This window comes from Etheostoma cragini, chromosome 15 (assembly GCF_013103735.1).
Source record: "Etheostoma cragini isolate CJK2018 chromosome 15, CSU_Ecrag_1.0, whole genome shotgun sequence".
NCBI lineage: Eukaryota > Metazoa > Chordata > Actinopteri > Perciformes > Percidae > Etheostoma > Etheostoma cragini.
Window position 1 is genome coordinate 21,854,846 of NC_048421.1, and position 6,707 is coordinate 21,861,552.

The window sequence follows — 6,707 nt, forward strand, 5'->3', positions numbered from 1 at the left end:
CTCTTCCTCCTCATTCTCCTCTTCCTCCTGTTTCTAATGCACTTTATAATGACTTCATTGTGGTTATTATTCTAAAACAGTTGTATTTAACATATGTCTTAGGTTACACTGTCTTTTACATATTTTGAGATTGTAATATTTCTCAATTACACTGTATATTTTTGTTTTGTGTCTGTTGTACTTGTTTTTTTGTTTATTTTATGCACCAAACACCAACGCTAATGCTTTGTCAGTGAAACATACTTGGCCATACAGCTTATTCCTATTCTGATTCTTCAACCATTTATATTTTTGATGATTATAGGCTGTGCATGTCACACAGTGGGTATTGGAACTTGTGTTTCCTCTTTGCAAGCCCAATGTCCTTCACCATCATGCTGGTTAGTTAGCGAGTTACTAAACCACCTGGGGCTGTGTGACTAGAATGACCACTATTGACATTTTGGCAATAATTTAAGTGTTGCTGTACCTCCTCTGGTCTAGCTTATAACAAGGCCTAAATGAAAAATAATTACCAAAATACCAAAGAACATTATCAGATAGATAAATAGATAGATAGAGATAGATAGAAAGAAGGGTTGGACTCAAGCCAAAATACACACACACACACACACACACACACACACACACACACACAATTATATGGCTACTGAGGGTGAAGGTGAGGTCGTGGCCAGTGGAAGGTTAAAGGTCATGGGACAACTTTCTCCCTACACAGTCTTACATTCAATTCTAAACATATTTATATAGCTGATTTAATACATATAGCAGATAGCTCCATTACTTAAGGTTGTTTTTGACATACAATAGGCAATGTGGATTTTCTGATTTTGTCATAGGCTGATTCCTAAAATAGAAGCCTAACAAAGACATTGCTAAAATTCGTTGCTAATGTTGGACATGTGGCATAAAGAGGTGTGAGAAAAAAATCTGATGAGCTTGAATGGACTGGGAGTGTTTGCAGTGGTTTCTCGGCATGAGCATTGCTGCGGTTTTATCAGTTTGCATCCAGATGTGAGGTTTCTTTGCCGATACTAGCTTATGGTGTATCACGCATGTTGTCAGTAGGAGCCTGCAGAAAGCGGCAGTGGTTTCAGCTGTTTATTTCCCTCTGCTGATTGCTAATGTGCTGTTTCTTTGATAATAAGCTGTGGAATAAAACGCTCCGAGTCTACAGGGAGCATTTGTTTCTTTTCATCATCCATACAAATGCTGCGCTCCTGCTGTAGCGCCAGTCTGTGCTCCCAACCACTTTAAATATGCTAGTTCATTTTTAGACGCTGTTTGGAGGTTTTTAAGCGTCAAGTAAGCACCAACAATGATTATGCGGGAGCTTTGAGCTGAGCTATTTTAATGTAATTATATTTTGTGTTTTTCAGTCATAAAGAAAAGGAGGAGGTTTCACAGTTTCAGAGTGACTCAAAAGAAGGGATGACCTTTTGGAATGTGAACGGCCGAACAGAGTTTTATTGGATTTTATTCAACACAGATAATAAAGCCATTTTGCTATTGAATTAGTCGGTATTTTTTCCCTGCTGTTTCCACGGTGTTACCTGGCGCGCTGCGCGCCGCTGGTCCGACCTTCCTCACAATAGATGTATCATAAAACACCTTTAGATACAAACTTGCCATACGGAGGGACAGGCCTCCGCAGCACTTCATTTTTTCTCTCTCTGTCCGATACTTTGCATGACAATAACCAGGGGAATGGACATCGATTTATTTTTCAAACTGCACAAAGGAGCAAAACCACATTTCTCTTCTTCGTCGTTGTCCCTAAAGCTTTTCACCCCGGTAATATTTCAGAACATTGACACGTGGTCGCTGCAGATAATGAGGCTGTTTAACCTTTCTATATGTTCATTTTAATTTGAAGTTAAGGCCCGCCATTGAACAAAAACACATCTGTGCCTTTTAAATGTAATGTTTCAGACCAGAGTTAAAAACAGATAATCACAAAAAGCTAACTTGATTCTAAAGGCCTATTATTTGTTATGCAGCTGACAAAACGACGAGTCTATTCTTCTAGAACAAGCTATTTACGGATTGAGTTGCCGGCACGAGCTTTTACAGTCTTCACTTTTAAATCTCACTTTTTATCCCTTTAACATGAAAAGAGCCAGGGCTATACAAACGATCAAAAAAAATCTTACCTTCACGCTCGTTGAAATGCATCCATTTTAGAATACTTATTAATCCAAATAGCAGTTGACTCAGATAGCGCCAACTTTTTTTTAAAGCTATTTTGCCAACAACAACAACAACAACAACAACTACGTTTGTGAGCTTTGTTAGAAAGGTCATAAATTGTTAGTTATTTGTTCGCACCGGCTCGCTTCCGACACCTGAATATTTTATTGCTTTTTATTTCACCCCTTGCTCCAAAACCTTTTAACCTCCGGGAAGTTACCAGTGTGAGCTGTTTGGTGTTTGAGCTGTAAACGGAATTGACCCGCAGTAAAAGGCAAATGGTTAAATCCAGATCCGCTGACCTTTTCCTCTCACATGTCAGCCTCTGTCAGTCGCTCGCGCTATGAAACATGTCCTGTTATTACACTTCGAAATGTTACAGCAAAGATAAACCCCTATATGTTTCATGTTTGCCTCTTGAAGCTAGATGCAGCTCTCTAACCGTGCACGTTTGTGCGTGTATGCGCGTGTTTGCGCTCGTGTGCGTGCGTGCTGGGGTTGAAAACAGGACAATGGTTTTTCAGGTGGAGTGATAGTCAAGTGGTACTTAGCTCGCTGGCAGGTTTATAATATGTATAATATTTAAATGGACTAAACGGCAAAATAAAGCAGCGTGTTTGGTTTTATTCATTTTGAACAGGTTATTTAATGGGAGAGCGAACAGCTGCGTGTAGTGTCATCAGAGATCTCGGTCTTACTTTGTTGGTGCCAGGCCTACAATACACTGTGTCTGGGTCATATCACTCTATTTGGTGACAAACCCAGTTTGTTTTTCTTTCCGTATCTAAGATCTAAACATCTCCGAGTATCTCTGGATCTTAGGTGAGCAGCACATTGGCCTCTACCTGTAGCCGGATACAATGGGCCCCAGCCCCGGTCAGCTGAAAGGCTCCTGCTGACAAACTTGACAGAGAGAAGGGAAGTGCCACAGTCAGACTCAACACACCTTGATCGATACCTGAGATGGCCCGCGGCAAAGCGGGAGGTCAAGGTGACAGAATTAGGCCCATCCCTGTGCAGAGTAAAATAGAGACTACACTGGGTTGTATTAGTAACTAAACACCGCACAAAGAGTGGAGTAATAATAAAAAACGATACCGTGTAGAGAGATAAAGGATACAGACTAGAGGCGGATTAGAAGCAGGTTGACGGTGCCTCTCCCTCCAGTCTGAGCTCCGTGCTTTTAGCTTTTGTTGTCCGGTCTGGTGATGTATGAGCAACTTTTTTCAGGAAACGGAGAACAGCAATATTGCCTGCAGCAGGGAGGGACTGTCAGTGTCACAAAATCAATGTGGGAGCAGCACAGGAGCAGATCAAAATTGTATGGGAAAAATATAGTCGAGAAAAAAGAAACACGTTCATAGGTGAGAGCACGAAGAGCTTCAAAATGCATCAGTAGCTGCACATTCTCCTTTATAATATGTTTTTCGTTTTTTACCTTAACTTGTCTATTTTCTAAACCTATCAATGTGATATGATGTGGACTAAATTAAATATTAAATTTGAGTTTGTAATTAGAAAACCAAAAATCAATCAAACGTTTTTACTTTTGGATTTCTTTTGTTTAAATCCTGATTTATTTCATTAATTTTTAGATAGATAGATAGATAGATAGATAGATAGATAGATAGATAGATAGATAGATAGATAGATAGATAGATAGATAAGCCAGATTCCGTTTTAATCCAGTTGAATCAGAGTTTTGGAGACAGACAGCAATTCATTTAGCATAGTGAAGGGACATTTATTCATTTATTCATTGGTTCATCCATTCTTCAGTCGAATCATTTAGAACCATTTTTGATCGGACAGTGTTTCCCCGTGCCAAGCGATTTGTCTCTTCTTTCATTAAATTGTGTTCATTCTGTTAGAACGGCGCACGGCTGGAGCTGCCAAGTTTCTTCTTATCTTTTCTTCTTCTTTTTGGATAATTACAACAGCAGACTATACTTTTTAATTTAATTGTGTGTGTGTGTGTGTGTGTGTGTGTGTGTGTGTGTGTGTGTGTGTGTGTGTGTGTGTGTGTGTGTGTGTGTGTGTGTGTGTGAGGATAGCAATCTTTAGGATAAGGCCAATTTTTATTTTGAATTAAACATTCGTTCAAATGGAGCAGTGAGAAACTAAATTGGCCAAGGAAATATTACATTTTATAAATAAAAAAAGCAGATGTAAAAAGATCTTTGTCAGTGACCGAAGCCTAATTAGATAGCCATAGATAACCATAGCCTAATATTTGTGAAATATAAATATAAACATAAAATGACGACGTATATAATATTGCTAAATGCATTGTACTCTCATTCGTCATTGTAATAGCTTTACATTACAAATGCGCCATTAATAATTAAATGCACATAATATCAGAAAGAGAAAAATATGTTGTTTTTTTTATTTATTTAACATTTATTTCTCGGTTTTCCATTAAAAGCTGCATTAGGAAATATGAATTAATGGGACTGTACTGCAGCTTCCAGCGCACCTGTCCCCCTTCTCTCCTTCTTACTGTCTACAAGAAAAAGAAAGAAAAACATTTTATTTGTTAATTTTCTTCTTTAATTTGCGGGTTAGCTGGCGTCGCCCTCGGGTTGCCATAAGTGTCACAGCATTATAACTTCATTTCCCAGATCCCCACCAACCGTGAGCGGGTCAAGGGTCAGAAACTGTACAGATGGATGGAAATCTTCTTTGCTATGACAGGAAGTTTATGAAAGCAATAAAAGTCCATCGACGGTGTAACCTTGTGCCTTCAGAGAGCCGCTGTCTTCTATATCTACCCTGTAGATCCGGATTTGTGTAAAAATCATTAAAACAATCACAAATTCGCTTCTAGGGGAGTATATAGTGGATTTATACACGACGTCAGCGATGGATCCGACACAGGGAGGCGAGGCCGTCAGCTGCTATTATTGGGTTGTAGCGCCTTATGGATCGCTGCTTGGTATTTACATTTGTAAAAGTGGAAGTTTAATAATGTCTTCTATACGAATTTATATTTCCTATCATTATAGACATCCGCCAATGAATTTATTTCAAGACTGTTTTGTTCATAATGTTTATTATGTACCTGCTCGCCTCCACAGTGCGTAAAAGTCAATCCAAGTTCTGTACTTCTCTTTTTTTTTTCGATCACCAAACCGCCTCGCAGTTTTAAAGGCCAAATCCAGGTTGAATTGGACTTTTTTTATTTATTATTTGTCTTGTTGAAAAATGATGCGGTCGCCTTTACTGTTCATCTTGGAAGGCGTGTTGGGGGGTTGGGTGTGTGAGTGGGTGAGGTGTGGGGGGCGTAAGGTTTCGATTTAGAGACGGTCAATTTTCTCGAAACAAAGGACTTGGATATCTCCATCATCTTGCGTGCTTGTGTGTATGTGTGTGCACCTTTAGTCCCACTGATTACTATTCACCGCAGTGCTCCTTGTTTTTTTATATGTGTCTGTTTGGTCTTTCTATGTTGAACTTATGCAGAAATTTTACTGCAAGCTGACTTATTGTGACTCAATTGAATTTACTCTAAAACTTGTTGGGGGGAAATTCTGGAAAATAGTTATTTTCCTTATAATGCAGTTTGCTGTCTAACATCTGTGGGGCTCCGTTTTTATAGCAGTATAGAAACTGACAGCAGTAGAGAGTTAGATTGTGTTACGTGGTACGTGTGAGTGTTTGAAATGGATAAACAAAGAGATTGTAGCAGCTAGTGTTAGCGGGTCACGGTTAGGGGGGGATGGCAAGAGCTGGATCTCTGTTCTGTAATGCACAGCTCAAGGGCAAAAGCAGCCGCGCAGTTGGAATTGGGCACATTGCTCTGCCAGTGATGTTAATATCGCAAAGCGGAGGGGAATACATCCTGTTTATAATGCAAGACAAAAGGCAACCCAGGCTGTGGCTGAATTACCATGCAAGGGGAGTGAAATGTGGAATGGGCGCCTGTTGGAGTAACGGGGTTTAAAAAAAAAAAAAAAAGAGGGAACCGGTGCTGGATTCTCGTTCCTAATGCTAAAGTCTGCTAGTGATTTAGAAGGCCGTGGAACCTGAATTAGTTGATGAATTTTCTATCGATCCTAAACAAGCCAGATTTATCTCTGACACGGTGCTGCTGCTGGGTGGCAGCGCAGCAGCCGGCCAGGCCACACTCCCCGTTATTAGCGATTTAAAAAGAAGAGAGAGGAAAAAAAAGAAAAAGCTTTAGCAAGCACGTCTCTACACACCCACACACACATACATATATACACAGAGGGCGGTGCAGGCGCCACTTTAAATCCCCCCAAGCACTTTCTTTCTGCTGCTTCTTTTTTCTGTTTGCTTTATTTTTTTCTTTTTGAAGTTCCAGCCAGACGCGTAACAGGGGGAAGGGGTTCGTTTGCAATAAGGGAGGACTTATGATCAGTACTGTACTCTGTTGCTTCAGCTCGAGCGGAATGCACGTTACTTCGTGCGTGTCAGACGCGTTTTGTTATTGTTGTGATTCTCTGGCTGACATTTGGTGGAGAGATACACAGCGAGCGAGCGGGGCCCGGGGA

At 40.2% G+C, this 6,707-nt stretch overlaps 2 protein-coding genes across 4 annotated transcripts in view; both read left to right on the top strand.

Annotated features, from left to right (window-relative positions):
• Positions 1 to 6,707, top strand: part of hoxb3a (homeobox B3a) — an 86,558-nt gene that overhangs the window by 32,860 nt on the left and 46,991 nt on the right. The window lies entirely within an intron of this gene.
• Positions 5,475 to 6,707, top strand: part of hoxb4a (homeobox B4a) — a 5,662-nt gene continuing 4,429 nt past the window's right edge. The window contains exon 1 of the mRNA XM_034894487.1: positions 5,475 to 6,707. This exon is cut by the window's right edge and continues 752 nt beyond it. The gene's annotated coding sequence lies outside the window, so the exon portion shown is untranslated.